Source organism: Eleutherodactylus coqui, chromosome 11 (assembly GCF_035609145.1).
Source record: "Eleutherodactylus coqui strain aEleCoq1 chromosome 11, aEleCoq1.hap1, whole genome shotgun sequence".
Classification (NCBI taxonomy): Eukaryota; Metazoa; Chordata; class Amphibia; order Anura; family Eleutherodactylidae; genus Eleutherodactylus; species Eleutherodactylus coqui.
The window spans coordinates 87724547-87741795 of record NC_089847.1 but is presented as its reverse complement, the minus strand read 5'-3'; positions in this window follow the sequence as shown (position 1 = coordinate 87741795).

Sequence of the window (17249 nt, the reverse complement as noted above, 5' to 3'; positions counted from 1 at the left end):
GGCCCAAAGGACACAGTGATATACTTTTCAAAAGCCAGAAGGTTTTTTTGATTACTTACTGAGTTTTTTGGGGGGAGGCAAAACAAAAAAAGCACTTTGCTTCAGTTTTTTAGGGGTTGCTTTTAAATTGTATCGCGGAGGGCTGATATCAGAGGGAACGTACTCCCTCTGTGAACCCCCTTGCATGCTGTGAACTACATGGATCACAGTATATATGGCGTCTTCAGTGGGGATCGCTGTTATTCTTCATCCACGCTTTTTAATGTAACGTATCTGTTTAACCCCTTAAGGACAAAGCCAGACAGACGCAACGATTTTTTTCAAAAGCCATGACTTTTTTTCTGTCAACGCGGCTGTATAAGGGCTTGTTCTTTGCATGGCGAACTTAAGTTTTTATTTTTTGGGGGGGTACATGATACTATATTGTAAAACGTTTATTCTAGATTTTTTTTTTATATCCGGGAGAGAAAACATCAATTCTGCGTTAAATTATAATTTTTTTTTTACAGTATTTTTTTCACAGCATAAATGACACAATACATTTTTATTTTGTGGGTCGGTACGATTACAATGCCAAAATTCATATATTTTCTTTTAGATTTTTCCACTTTTCCGCAATAAAAACTTATTTTAATTTTTTTTTCCTAAATTGCTGCATTCAAAGTCCTATAACTTCATTTTTCCATGGACTGAGCGCTGTGAGGGTTTGTTTTTTGCGAGACTAGCTGTAGTGTTTATTAGTACCATTTTGGGGTCCATGTGGCTTTTTTGTGTCAGTTTTATTGCATTTTTTTAGGAGGCAAAATTGCAAAAAAGCCTTTTGCCTCTTTTTTTTTTTTTTTTTCTCTAAGCCTTTTGCCGTGTAGGATAAAAAGCGTGTTCAATTTATTGTACGTGTTACGGATATGGCGATAACAAATATGTGGGATTTTAATTGCAAAAAAATGTTATGCTAATACAGGAAAGTGCGCCGTTTTTTTTACTATATCATTTTTTACACTTTTTATGTCCCTGTCCAACCTGGGGGTCCAATGTCAGAGGGAGTGCGCTCCCTCTTGTGAACCTGTTTACATGCCGCGATTTAACAGCAGGGTTTGCTGTCCCGATGCACCCTGGCTGTTGCAGGGGGATGCCAGCTATCGGTAACAGCCGGTTCCCACGAGATCTTATGATTTTGCGCTAGCCACAGGGTGTAACTAAGTCCTGTTGCGTTAACTACCAGGGAGCCAGGACGTACAGTTAGCCCTGTGGCGGGAAGGGGTTAATCACTCAATAGAATTGAATTAACCTTGATGCCTTCAGCGTGTAGGATACATGGGGTTGCTGTAAGCTGCCTTCTTTTTTCAGGCATTGTTTGTGGTACAACAGCTGGTTAGTAAACACTTAATGGCCTTCACACAAATGGTACTAATCTACGTGGAAAATGTCCACCAAAAGGTCTCAGAATTTTGATGTGGACTTACAACAGAATCCATTTGGTTTGCAGTGGCAGATTCACCATTGCAAACATGCAGCAAATTCCACTGAAAAGCTGTGGCCACGTTAGTCGTGTAGATGGCTTCCATGTGAGATGAATTGGTCCGTGAGAGGGTGCCATAATAGAAAGCTTATAAAGGCGTAGTCTGGGACTACGAACTTGATTTCAGCCTGTTGATAAAGCGAGAATAGAATAAACAGAAATCTGGTCAAATAGAGACATAAGTGGTCTGACTAGTTATTCTCTGGTTCTGTCTGAATGCTGTTTTTGGCGATTCGGATGGGAGCTTAAGAGAGACTTGGCACACAATAATGCATTGTGAACCCTGCCTAATATTGGACGAAATACCCTGTTTCCCTGAAAATAAGACCTACCCCGAAAATAAGACATAGCATGATTTTCCTGAATTTCTGAGGATGCAAAATGATTTTTCAGGCTTTTTGAGGATGCTTGAAATATAAGCCCTACTCCAAAATTAAGCCCTGCTAACAGTTAATTAAAAAAAGTCAATTTAAATAGTGTCCAGGCAGCTATACATGTAAAAAAGTTAAACCTTTTTGAACAAAAATTAATATAAGACCCTGTCTTATTTTCGGGGAAACACGGTATTTATGGCTGTGATCCGTAGAATGATTGTCTAGCCAGGTTGCTCAGTGCTGTCACAATAGGGTCTGCAATTGTTACAATAGGCCGCCTCTAATGCAAACCTGCAGATCATAAAAATTGGTGTAGCTGTTGACTCGTTACTGATTACATGGGCAGATTATTTGCAATATGGGGACAATAAATTGTTGGTTATGATCGTTCACCCCCATAAAGAATGCATTAGTAGTCAGTAAATCTTTACATTTACACATAGAGATTGCTGCCAACCAACGAGCAAATTAATGCTTGCGGTTTAACAGTCAGGCAATGAGCAAGTGTTTGCTTGATGGGTGGCTGATAGGAGGCATATTCACCCAACCGAATGATGGGGCAAATGAATGTTCTTGCACGTGTTCATGCCTAGTTATCTGGCTGTGTAAAGAGGGGCTCTAGACAGAAAAGCCTCAATCTTGATTTTAGAGATTAATGTTCTCGGTGCTCAGTCCCTTATTGTCTAACTGAAGATTAGACATTAGTGCACTCTCTTCTAATATTGACTAAGGGCCGTATCTGTATACAAATGTGTGGAACGTGCATGTTCAGCTGAATTGCTCACCTTACCATTGTATAGGATTATGTTATGGATGACACTGGTTGTAATAAATGTTGCATTTTTATACGTTCTATATTCTAATAAATTTCATAAAGCATCAATGGTCATCAACGTCTTGAAATGTGGTGGTCACTTCTGTGGAAAGGTTGTTGAACAAAATCTCCACCCAAACAAGATTTGCTGGGAGAAGAGTGACTTGGTTTGAAGTACTCATTATATCCTTAGACTCGTACATTAAAGTTAGATAGCGCTGGTATCTGAAAATCAGTTTCATGAATAAAATGCTATCACAGGTAGGTCAACAAAGTAGATCAGAAATGTTGTTAACTGAGTGTAGCAGGTTTGTATTTCACTGGTAACATGCAATACATAATGCAATGTACTTAGACTTAACAATTTTTCTTCATTTGCACTGTTCTGATTCTTGAGTTGTCTTAACCTGGTGATGTACTATTAATGCATACTGTGCATTGGAACAGAAGAGGTCGTGGCCATCTGGGAGGGCCCAGAAACTGGTGAGCCATAGCACTGCAAACTTAATTTAGTGGGTAATGCAACTTTGTACATGTAGGTTGTATGTGGCCTTTAAATGTGTTTTTATCCTTTGTAGTATGTCAAATATATTGTGGATTAAGAAAATGTTATTCTAGATTTCCTTCTGATTTAAAATATATGGCCAGTTGCATTCAGTACAGTTTGTTTAGGGGTTAAAAAAAACCTAAATGTACGTGAAAATAAAGTGGGATTGAGAGCTCAGACCACGTCATACTGAGACACTTTCCACTATTTAAAAAAAAAACAAAAACAGAATTGATATTAACCACTTAGATGCTGCTGTTCCTTGTCTCCTGAACAGCCCCTTGCAATGATGGCTAGGATCCATTCTGTTATCATGGCAACCTGAGGCTTTGTCATGGTCCACAAGCCTGCATGTGGCACAGCTTAACCTATTAAGGACCAAGCACTGTAAATTTACAGGGCTTCATCCTGGGCTTTAATCCTGTCTGACAACAAATATATGGTGTGGGATTAAAGCCTCTGCTCCTGCAATCAAGCATGTCGTGTTCTCAGCTGTTCAGCCTTCTCCTTTCCTGGGTACATAGCGCTCAATGAGCGCTAAGTGGAAGTGTTTCTTTAACTGCGCAACATGCAAATCGCGTGACCACCAGGTCGGTCCCCTCTTGTTACAGCAGAGCTGAAGGGTCCTAGCAGACCCCGATCAGCTGTGTTACTGATTGTTGTCACCACCGGGGGATGTTTTCCCTTGTAACTAGGGCTCCTAGGGATGCTGCTCCTATGTATGCCACAGCTACAGTGGAAAAGTGTGTATTAAAAAAAATAAAAAGACCATGTGAATGACCTCCAGAGGTCTTGTATGACGTCATGGGGGGTCATAGATGGTAAAAAAAAAAAGAGGTACATAAATAAGTTTTTAAAAATTGCACAAAATAAAAGTAGGCATTTAAAAAAAATAAAATAAAATGACCCAAAGCAGACGTCTGCCAAAACAATTGCCGTATGCGCCCTGCAATACAAAACCATACCAACTATATATCAAAACTTCCAAAAAAAATGAGGAACCCATTCCCATAGTTTCTTTGTGTAAATTTACTAATTTAAAAAAGACTGTAAATGTAAGTTGTTGTTTTTTTTTGTTTCCCTCCTCCTATTACCAGCAATAAAACAAAACGGGGAAAGGGGGGGGGGGGAGATGGCCAGTGAAAAAGATATTTAAACAGTAGCCCTATATGTTATGGAATAAAAGCAGCAAAAATTATTTTGGTAGCTGAAGGAAAAAGTGGCCAGTAAAACCACCGCCTGGCTAACATCCCTTAAAGTGTATAGTCCTTTAGCACCAAGACACCTTGGTCCTTTAGGGGTTAATTGTGTGCCTGCGGAAATATACTAAAATATTATATAAGCGATCAGACTATCGCAAGTTTGTCATCTAAGGACTACAAAAAGTTGGTGTTCTAAAAAAAATTAAAAAAAATAAATTGCACAACGCTATTGATGAAAAAACTTATAGGTGTCAGGTGACAGAGTAAGCAGTAAAGCCAAAGGAAAGAAACTAATATATATTCAATATAAATTTGGCATTGCCATAATTGTACTGACCCACAGGATAAAGTGAACAGCTTACTTTTTTATTGCATTGTGAATTCCATTAAAAAAATGTTTCAGTTTTTATTGCACAAATTTTGGCAAATATTCCAATAAGTTGTATATTGAGTATTAACCCTTTGCAATCCAATTTTAGATTCAGGGTTTCCTAGGGAGCTTTCTCATTCTGCCATTATACATTGGTGCCATCTGCTGGCTAGAGCCAGTACTGCGGTATGGGACATGCTGGAGAGGCTCCCTACAACAGAGCAGCCAGTAATATACAGTAAGAATACTCTGCCGGACGTCTTCTGACATTGGAGCTGTACAGCCTTCAATCAGAATGTCTTCAGACATCAGACAGTGGATTGGAAAGGGTTAAATGGCACTAATAAAACATACAACTTGTTGCACAAAAATAAAGCCCTCAATATTCTAATGGAAAGAGAAGTTACAGCTGTTGGAACACCGGGATGGAAAAAAAACAAAAATTGGATTGGGTAGATGGTGGTATTGATCACAAAATCAAAATTTAATGGTCAACTAATTGTAACTGTCTATATTTATGACCAGTAAAAAAAAAAATCATAAGACCATTTAACTATTAGGAACATGGGGTAAATGATCTAGATGAGTAATCTACTTTGAGTTGTTGAAGGAAGGCTTCTAAATGGGTACGAAAGAGGCGTTTACATCTATGGAGCTGAATGGGTGGCTCTGGCATGACAACTAAAAATGCAACATTACAATCTCAACTTTTATTTTCAGTTTTTGTAATTGTTAACTTCTAAAGTGATGCCAACATTATGAATGCTCTTCATCATGGTGTTCGCAGATGACGATGTGCTGAATGAGATGAATCATTCATAGTACTACTCAAAAGACCATGTTATGTACGAATTGTGGTACCACTCAGGCAGACACGCAATGTGGTTGGTTATAGGTTATCAGTGCCCTAGATAGTTGTAACCATGACCAAGTGATATTCCTAGGTAGGCCAGTTAGTGCTGTGATTAACAAATGGGTTGCACTTTTAACCCCTTGAGTGGCGGGTTTCCTACCACCCTGTCGTGCCCACCAGGGCAGGTTTTTTAAAATGGTCTAATCATTGAATTTCAACTAATTTTGCAGTTGCGTCTCAAGAGCCATAACTTTTTTCATTTTTCCATTGACATGGCCATATAAGGGCTTGTTTTTTGCGGGACAAGTTGTGATTTTTTTTTTTTTTTTTTTAAACGGGGGAGGAAAAAAAGAAATGGGGGGGAAAAAAGAAAAAAAGGGGCCATGTCATTAAGGGGTTAAATAATGTATTAACTTCCTTCTCTGGGTCATTACGACGCACACGGATACCAAATGTGTGATTTGTATTTTGATTTTTTACAAAGTAAAGGGAGACAAGTGTTTTTTTTATTTTTATTTTTTATAATTTTTAAACTTCTTTTTTTTTTTTTTTTGTCCCTTTAGGGGACTTCCACAGGGACCCATCAGAACCCCCTGATCACATTCCAGGGGTCCGATGGTGACAGCCCTTTACATGCGGCAGTGACAGCCCTTTACATGCGGCAGTCACATAGACTGCCGCATGTAAAGGGTTAACACAGCAGAGATCGGAGGTTTTCTCTGATCTCTGCTGTAAGAGCAGGTACCTAGCTGTCCTCTCACAGCCAAGCACCAGCTCTCCCTGCCACAGAGACAGTCGGCTTGCTTCTGACAAGCCGATTGTCTCTATGGCAACCTGTAAACAAAGCAGGAGACTTAGAAGCAGGAGATTGTCGGCATATCGGCAATATCTTCTGCTGGTTTTTCAAAGCCCTTGCTTTGTTCTCTGGGTCTGTGCAGGCAGAGCACAGTGTCACAGCTTGTGGCATTGTGCTCTGCAGCTCCCATAGTGATACATAGCCCGGAAATCGTCCGGGCTATGTCGCTATGAGCAGTGGAGCTCGTCCTGGAAAATTTCCGGGCGTGCCACTCAAGGGGTTAAATGGCAATGCAAGCTCTTGATTAAAGTGTGTTTTTTTGTTTTTTTTGTTTGTTCCCCCACCCCCACTTAGTTTTCCCCGTTAAAACTTGTTTGACCCATGGCTGCATTAATTGCTTGTTTATGGAATTGTAGGGTTATTAACCATCTACTATTTTTGTTTAGTATTTTAATTTTATATTTAGGCCCTACTATAGAAGGGGATTGCTATTCAGACTGCTTATAGTAATGCCCTTGGCACAGAACTGTTCATACTGTACCAGGTTGTCGTTTTAGACATTTTTGCAACTCCAGTAGCCAGGACAATTCTCATGCTTTTGGACATGTACAAAGGTAACCTGAAGTGCAAAATAAAATGTGTATTTTCTGAAAGTTAACACCTGGCACATTGTTAAAATACTACTTGGCATTAAATACACATGTGCACCTTCTTGCAATTTTGCATCAATGCAATTTTTCATAAGCGCTTAAAGGGGTTTGTTCCATGAAAAATATTGTTTTGCAGTATGATTAATACCATAATTCAGTATTTTCGTATTCAGTTTCTCTCCCCAGAAATTCCAGGACTAATGTTACAATAGCGCCATCTGCTGTTTCCACTGAAAAGCTAGAACTTCATTCAGATTTTGTTTTTATCCAATATGCTATAGATGCATAAAATATTCTCTATGAAGGGAAACGCACTTTTTTTTTTCTTTTTCTTTTTTTTTTTTTACTGGCATTGCGAAAAGATACTACTCGCCCACTTTCGGGTGACACAGCACTTTGCTTTTAGGTACAAATATGTCTTAACACTGAGATTTACAGTGTAAAAATATCATGGTGTGCAAAGTTCTTATATATTTAGATCTACATCAACAAGTTTGTGCTGTCAAACTGAGGTCATACAATATTTAGCAGTCGCCCATAAATGTGTTTTAAATATATAGTGTGCTTACCAGACAGCCACTAGGCTACTAAGATCAAAATGTTACAAGTTTACAGTTATGTATAAAATTACAGGTTGTAAACTTGTACACCGCCACTTTCATACAACTTTGCATCAGTGACTTATAGGCCGCCTGCAGACGGGCGGGTTGGATCTGGCGGTGAAGATTCTCGCCGCGGGACCCGACCCGAGCACCTGCAGGGACCAGCGCGTACTCGCCCGCAGCTCCGGCTGTTTGATGTGCCGGCTTGCCGGGCAGCCGACGCATTCGCAGACCGAAGGCGGGTGAGCCCCGCACAGAAATAGGACATGCCACGGTTTGTTTGCCGTGCGAGATTTTGCGCGGCCAAACTGCGGCCGTCTGCATAGGATTGCGTTTGTTAACGCAATCCTATGCAGGCTTCCAGTAGCAGAAATCCCGCCACGGAATTTCCGCTCGTGTGCAGGCGCCCATAAGCATAAACTTAATAAAAATTCAATTTTGACTAAGATGTGTACCCCAGCGGACCTCATATGCAAACCAAGATCTACTCTGCACAAAACTGTAAAATGTGACTAGTTCGTACATGGCACATGTCAAAAGGAAAACCTGTAGGAACGTCTCAATTGTATGCAGATTAGATTGTATAGGTATAGAATTTCTATACCCTTTTATACATATTTTAACTCTGCAAATCCCTAAACCTACTGTAATGCGTTAACTTTCAAATGGCTGCTTTGTTTGGTGTGAAGTTATTTGAATGCAACATCCCAAACGCCTACAGGTCATCAGGACCATGACTGACTGACTGCGGAAGGTTTGAGTTTTGTCTCTAATTCAGGCAGGAGAAAAATCCATGTGAAAGCGGGCAAATTTGTTTTTTATGGCGATGGGGGCTATAAATTTGTTGAGTTTTTTTTGTTTGTTTTGCATTTTAGAAATGTATTAGGCATGTATGTAATGGGTAATATTAGATAAGCGGTCATTCTATTTTAAGCTAAAGATTGGGTGGGGGGGGGGATGGTGTAAAATGTAAATTTAGTTTTTGTGGTGAGTGTTTAACTTCTTTAATACTACTTAAATTCTGGTGAATATCAGGGTCCGGAAGTCAATAACTAACCAAATTAAGCATAGGGGGGTGATTTGATGGAACAAACGCTCATTATTGCACTATTTTTCTTTAAAAAACAAACGAGACAATTGGAGCAGTGATGAGGGGGACTGGGGGTGGAGGGGTTGATGGTGAATAAAGCCCATGTTACTCCCTCAACTATGGTCATCAAGACCTGCATAGGGACACAGAGGGATCTCATCTGTACTTTACACTAAAGTGAAAGTCTGAAGAGAGGGGTACACTTGAACTCGCTGTGTCCCATCTAGACATCAGATCTTGGGCTTGGCTTTAAAACAAACTCAAAATTGCAAGCCTTAAATACAGTAAACACAGCCGGCGGCACTCACCAATTCCCCAATCCGTGGGTGGAGTGAAATGAAATGATGCAAGCTTCAAAGCGAGACACGACTCATATCCCAGTAATGTCCACTTAACCAAATAGTAGGAGCAGCATCAAAGGTGTAGCATAATAGTCCATATACTCAAGATGACTTGACCATGGAATAAAAAGAAAATTGCTATCTGTTGTTGGTCATCTTGAGTATATGGACTATTATGCTACACCTTTGATGCTGCTCCTACTATTTGATGAAGTAAACTCAAAATTGCAGTTAGAGGTAGGATCTAGCCTGAGGTAGAAGCTATAGAAATACAATGGGGATGGAAAGCGGCAGGTGTATGCAGCTTCCCCTTTCAATCTCCTATGCCTCAGGCTATGTTGTAGGTACAACCATGTTTGATGTTATTTTAAAAAACCCAAATATTGTCTTTAAAAATGCAAAGCGCTACCTACAATACAGCCTGAGAGATGGCAAAAAAAAGTTCTTTAATTGCCCTAGTCTAGTGAGGTGTGACTCGACAGATGTTGGAGAAATGTCCTGAGCAAGGAAAGGCTTGAGCAACATAAACTGGCCGTATTGTTAATGCTTCTGTGTTTTATTAATTTGGCTTATGAGCAAAGCCTCAGTCACATGGGTGTATTATGCAATGCTGAAATCCCATTGATTTGCTTTGGGGTCTTCACAACTGTTTTTCACGAGCATCCATCTGTATTAGACTGAAATGGCCCATTGAAATCAATGGGATTGAGTAAATAATACTTTTTGTATTCACAGCATATTTAAGAAGGAAGGAAGGAGAGATCTACTGGACCATGCATTTTTTGTGCACATAAATACACTGATTATGAACTGGATCATATTTTCCTCCAGCAGGTTTCGGGGTAGTCTTTACCCAAATGTGTAGAGTCTCAGGCTTTTATTGTAACACATGCTAACCGCCCTTTTATGGGCGTGCAACAGATTACATCAGTAACATACATATATTCTTATTCGCTAGGTTATATAGAATCCTCCCCTCCTTCCTGCCCACCTTCTCTCAAGTCCCGTGTAGTTTGGACTTTGTCCTCTTTAGCATGCAGTTTAGACATAGGAATTTCTGTGTACGTAACAAGTCATTGTTTGAGAGGACTCTGTGTTATTTAAGAAGTTTCTGTGTGGGGGCAGGGCTGGGGAAACATCCAAGATATATATATATATATATATATATATATATATATATAAATAGCACTGTGATTTAACTCTTTCCTTATGCAGCAGAGTTCCACATTAGGCTGAAGTTACAAAACACACATCTTTTCACCATGCCATTGTCCAGCAACTACCATAATGAGATTATGCAGTCGTTAACCTCTAAGAGTTAAAGTCACTACAGCTGCGTAATACATCTAGTTTAGTACAAATCAATAGACCTTTTACACTGACTAATCATCATGTCTATCACAATTATACTTGCAAAAAAAAGTCAAAATGTGCATTGAATATGCAGAGCTTTGGTCTGTGAAATGGGATTGTTCTCAGTTAGGTTTCTCTTACTATATCATATCTATAAGATTACTTACCTTTTTAATGGCCTACAAAAATACATGATATAGCGAGCTTTCAAACCTACTTGGGGTTCTTCCTCAGGCAAAACACTGTATTTATGGACCAAAACTGTATACGCCTGTGTAAATGAGAAAATATTCTTTCTAGTTAAGAAAATATAAAATGACTCAAAATTCGTCAGGAACTATGGCAGAGACATCATTAGCCTAGTGTGTAAAGGTCCTTTTACATGGGACGATTATCATTGGTAGTTCAAAACCCTGCACTTCTGCGGGGGTTTGGAACGTTGATAGTCCCGTGTAAATGCATGCAGAGTCTAAACCACTGGGACTCATCCAGTTGTTCAGTTTTAGCATGCTTGAAAATGGCAGTTCAGTACTGAACGACCACTGCTTACAGTGAATGGAGGTGGGCGGGGGAGACTCCCTGCTGGCCACGCTGTGAGCCATCCAGTGATACTTGCTCCTGTAACAGCATGGGAGCGAGTATACATACAGGGACGAGTATTTCATTGTTTGCCCAACACTCGTCCCATCTAAACGGGCTTTAAGGGATTATTGGAGTGTTTGCCAGACAGAACATACCTGTTTTAATTTCCATATGAATTTTAGCATCTTTGGGTCTACAGTTTGGAGGCTTGCCCCTTTTTAAGTACTGAATTCTTGGAGTAAGCAGCCATTGTGACAGGTTGAGCCCACTAACATGGCAAAGAATTAAAAATGTGCTTGCCATTAAAATGGCAACTAATGTAAATGTTAAATTTCAGAAATAGATACTTGTCATCTTGCTATAAAGATGAAAATTATCAACCAGCAAGTCTGTTTCCACTTTACAGTCTAGGCACATTTTAATCCTGTATCCTTAGTAAGATGAGTTGCCTATCAGAATGCCAGTGCCCCAAACCATTAGTGTACCCATAACGTGAAGAATGTAGGCTTCACACACCCACAAAAATTGTCAAATTTTTATTTTTTTGCTCTTACTGTCCTGTCTCTACCTCCCCTCACCTCTAACCACAAAATATATAAACCAAGCTACTCTACGCTCGTGTACAGATGCCAGATACTTGCCTAGTGTGGGGGACAAGCTTAGAACCTCAAGTGAAAGTAGTTTTGGTTTAACGTAACCATTATAGCCCAAGTATTTGGTAGAATAAGTATCTTGTATGGTAATTGTGTTTTACCCCAAATACATTGGTACACGGTAAAAGATCCAGGGACATTTGGATTGCTGAAAACCTCTTCGAAATCGTTTCATTCCTCAACTTGCATTAACAAAAATTCCATGCACTCATCTGCTGGACTACTGCAATATCCTCTGCAACCTCCCATTCTACTCTTGTGCCTCCACAATCCAACCGCGAATCTGCTACCCAGCTAATCCACCCCTCCCCTCCATTGTCCTTCTGCATCTCTCATCTGCCATTCCCTCCACCAGCTACGTATTACCCAGTGAATGTAGTGCAAAATACTTAGCGACATACAAGGCTGTCCAAATCCTGCCGCCTCCATACATGTGACTTGATTTCCCAGTGCTTCCCCACGTCTCCAATCGCTGTCCTCTTGTCTGCTTATCGTCTTCAAGATTTCTCCCATGCATGCTGTACGCCAAATGATCACCTACCCCAACCTTCGTAACCTTCAAAAGTAACCTGAAAACTCAGCTCTTCCAAAAAGCTTGCAAACTAAAATAACGCTGCCACTACACTACCATACAAGCAACTGCTACCTTCACCTGTTTACGTGCCTTGTGGATTATAAGGCCTCGTTGGTAGGGTGCTATTTCCTTTCTACCAGTCTGTCACTCGTAGTCATGTTTTCTTATGTTCTGAACCACTTGTTGTGTAACGCCCCCCGAAATAAATGGTACCTCAAAAGAAATTTTCCAAGATATCTCATAACTGCATATGTGTGTTTAACTTTTGAGGTGGAATGTAGGCCCCTTTTTTTTTTTTTTTTTTTTTTTTCAAATGTCCATTTTTCCTGTGGAATACCAACAAATCAAGTTATTAGTTTAATGTTGATGCTATACAATTTGGTAGTTGGTGACAAAAATATAATGAAGCGTTGGGGAGGACTGCTGCAATATAGTAACTTTTTTTTTTTTTTTTTTTTTTTTTAAACCCACTCTATTTGCATTTAAACATCTATATTTCTGACAGTTTGTTAACCAGCATCCCTCTGCCTTAACTTGTAGCAAACAAAGCGTAATTTACATGAGCTTGTCAAGGTGTAAGTCCTGTTACACAGTATAGCAGTCGGGTGCAGAAGTGCCTGCCAGCCCTTCCAAAGTCACGCACCTGTGTTTTCACACAGGAGCGATATAGCCGTTAAGTGAATGGAGGAGAAGCATACCTCCCAGCTTTCGGCCCCCTGCCTGCATTTACTGCAAACGGGCAGTCATGGGAAGTCATAATAAGCTGAAACAAAGCAACTAGTGATTTCTGAGCAATATCACACTCTGTGCCCTGTCGGTGGCGCTGTGTACACGGGGCAGCTATTGCCAAAAAACAGGTTTTAAGTGATTTATTAGGGATATATTTGCCCCATGTAAAACTACCTTAACAGTTAAACTCAAATATGACCCACAACCCTATATAGCTAATTACTTTGCTAACCTTAGCTTAGATGTAAACCAAAGTACAAATGCTTGCTTGCCTTCCTAAGTAAAAGCATGGTTCTACAACCTTTACCAATGCAATTCAACAGTAGACCTATGTCTTGTATAGTGTAGACTAATGTCTAACTTCCTAAAGTTAAAGGAGATGTCCCGCGCCGAAACGGGTTTTTTTTTTTTTAAACCCCCCCCCCGTTCGGCGCGAGACAACCCCGATGCAGGGGTTAAAAAAACCACCCGCACAGCGCTTACCTGAATCCCGGCGGTCCGGCGTCTTCATACTCACCTGCTGAAGATGGCCGCCGGGATCCTCTGTCTTCATGGACCGCAGGGCTTCTCTGCGGTCCATTGCCGATTCCAGCCTCCTGATTGGCTGGAATCGGCACGTGACGGGGCGGAGCTACACGGAGCTACACGGAGCCCCATAGAGAAGAGGAGAAGACCCGGACTGCGCAAGCGCGGCTAATTTGGCCATCGGAGGGCGAAAATTAGTCGGCACCACGGAGACGAGGACGCCAGCAACGGAGCAGGTAAGTAAAAAACTTTTTATAACTTCTGTATGGCTCATAATTAATGCACAATGTATATTACAAAGTGCATTATTATGGCCATACAGAAGTGTATAACCCCACTTGCTGCCTCGGGACAACCCCTTTAATGCAGTATAAATTAAACTTCTAAAGTCTTTGAGGGTGAAAATGGCTGTAATGTACTAAAGCATCTTGTAGATCTTCACCTCCTAAACGCATAAGTCCTCAAGTACCAACATGCAACACTTAACACTAAAGGCCTTTTTAGCGGTTTGCAGAGTGCTCAATGCTACATAACTGGTGGTGAGGCGTTGACTGCTAATGTGCTCTTAGCTGGCAGTCTAGTTTGTATGGTGGACACTGAACTGCAGATAGTTGATGGCTCCACATTCAAGTTGCTGCTAGATGCGTCTGGCTTCACCCTGACTGCCTCGCATCTCTGAAATCTGCATGCATGATCGGCTGAGCGTTCATGTTTATAGGGATGTCGGGGGCTTGCTTTCCTGACGGCCCGTCTTGTGTTTACCCAGCTTTACAGAGTATGTTCATTCAACTACCCAGGGTGTTAGGATCCTAAGGTACAGTTCGGATGCCATAACAGTCTGGGGCCTTCTGAAGGTTTCTAGGACTGCCATGACTGACTATGAAGACATGTCTGTCAAAACGCAGTATAATAGTATACTATGGTAATGCCTTATACTGTATAAGCGATCAAATGATCAAGAAACGGTAGAATGTTTTATTATAAATTAAGGGCGATAAACTTACTTTTGCTTGTATTTTTAACAATGACCTCTTGATAAATTCCGGAAGTAAGGCCAACTGAACTCGCTGCATTTCTCAGCAAATTAAATAGTCCCCGTGTTATGGGTAAAGCTGCTTTTACAGGGAACTATTATCGATTAGATTCCCGCGATCCAGCTAGTATCTGAACGATAATCGTTCAGTGTAAATGCATGCACCAACTGAATAAGAAATCTGTCACTTCTCGTTCAGTTTCTGCATGAAGAAAACTGGATGACCTATCGTTTAGTGTAAACAGGCACTGGTTCACCTATGAGCGACTGCTTCATGTGATGAACTGGATTATAATTTTCTCCAGCAGGCTTTTGGGGTATTTTGTCGCTTCCAAATTGAGTATTGTGTAGAAGCAGTATGCGCACACTGACCAAGTCAAACACGAGGTATCAGTCTCATGCTCAAAATGGCTCTCTGCCCAGAAACAGCCAGACAGGGCCTTTTATTGTACAGACACACAATGGGCGTGCAACAGGTTACATCAGTAACATATAGGATTCTCATTTGTCGGATCATATATAATCCCCCCTCCTTCCTGCCCACCTTCTCTCAAGTCCAATGTATAAGCAAGTCTTTGTCTCACAAACATGTGCTCGAACCTGAAAGTGAAAGTAGATATCCCTTTGTTCAAGAAGATTCTGTGTGTGGGGGATGGGGAGGACTGGGAAAACACTCAAGCAATAACATAACACTGTGATTTAACTCTTTCCTTATGCAGCAGAGTTCCACCTTAGGCTGAAGTCACAAAACACACATAATACGTCTAGTGCAAATCGATAGACATTTTACACCAACCAATCATCATGTCTATCACAGTGAATGGAGGCGGACCAGAACAATGCTCGGCCCGCTCCTTCTCCATTCATTCAGTCAATCCTTCCTGTGCTTTTACACAGGAATAAGCGCTGTTATCGCTTGGATGACCTGCCGGGCAGCTGTTGCCTGACATATCGTTCTATGTAAAAACACCCCAAGTCAAGAGATCCTGTTTCCACTTAAGCGCATGTCGTAATTGCAGGTATTTATAGGACAGGGAGAGAATTTGTAATGCCACTGTGGATCAGACCACTGTTGGAGCTCTATCTTTAGTAATATGCAACGTTGGACAGGCCTTTACAATTCCAGCTCTGATAGCCATGGTGTATTAGGCCTTCTGCACACGGGCGGGTCAGACCCCGCATGCGGGGCTTTAATGGAAGCCGGCCGTGCATAACCGACACAAAATCGCATCATGCTGTGATTTATTCTCCACAAGCGGAAAATCGCAATCTCTTTCCGCTTATGGAGATGAAATGACGTTTTGTCATTGAATGCTATGGGTAGTATTGGCTGCGGAGTCTGGAGGCGGACGCCCGCATCTGACTCCGTGATACAAATACACCCATGTGCAGGAGCCCTTAGGTTTGTTGACTTTGTAAATTGTTCACCTTGTTCCTCCTAGTGCCATCATTGTGCTTAGAAAAGTATGTGTACAAATATGAACATAGAAACCATCAGATGATGAGCTGCACATAGTTGCAGCATGGTACATTAGAATTAAATATAGTATGTTGTATAAGCTGGTACAATCAATATTTCAAATCTTTATTATTGTATCACTAATACTAGAACGGTTCATTACATAAATGCAGCCCCAGAGCCAAGCTCAGTGCATGAATACAGTACCAAGATCAATTGCGAGATAAACTGTAAAGTCATATCCGTTACTATAACACTGAGCAGTGGTATAGTATGATGGAAGTTGTCAATTCGCAAACAAGAATGCTACCACTCATCGTAACTCGACAGCTATATAGTGACTACATGACTGATCAGAGGCAACCAGAAACGGATTAAGTAATTAAAAACCGACTCTCACATGACGTCATCTCTAATTAGTGTTGTGGTTTCTTCTCCATCCAATCCAGACCGACGTGACAACTTCTACTGCATACAATTAGACATCTGTGTGACAACCACTGTAATCCCTATATTAAGATAAACTTTTAGTGCCTCTTATGGTTTACACTAAACACTGTAACAGTGCAACTCGTAGCATTCTCTTTTGAGTCATAAATAACAAGCTGCACTGCCCCTCTGTAGTAAATTAGGAGCTATATTGTTCACCTGTTCTAATAAATAGCCATATAGTCCGCCTGTAGTACTAGATAGCCAGACTGAACCCTGTAGTTATAAATGACTGTACTGTACCCCTGCAGTAAATGAGCCATACTGTCCTGTGGTAATAGTCATATTGTGCCCTCATAGTAAAATAATAATTACCTACCCCATTGCGTCTGCCTTCCACTACCGAGAATACTCCACTATAGTGCTAGGTCAGGATGGGTGCCTGCGTGGTGGATGTGCTCCCAGAGGGTGTTTTTCATACATGATTGTTTGTAAAAATACTTTTGGATTAACTGTATGTTTAGAAGAACTTCACCATGGCATAGGTCTCATGCAGACATCCAAGTCGGATCCCACTGCGAGAATTCTTGCAGCAGGATGCGACCCGTGCCCTGGCATTCACCTTATACTCACCCATCCGGCGTCTTCTCTCTGCACTGGGATGTGCCGTCTGGCGCACATTTGCAGTGCAGAGCCAGCGCATCAGGCGTGACGTTTCTGTGCGGGCCTCTACGAGGCTCACACACAAATATGA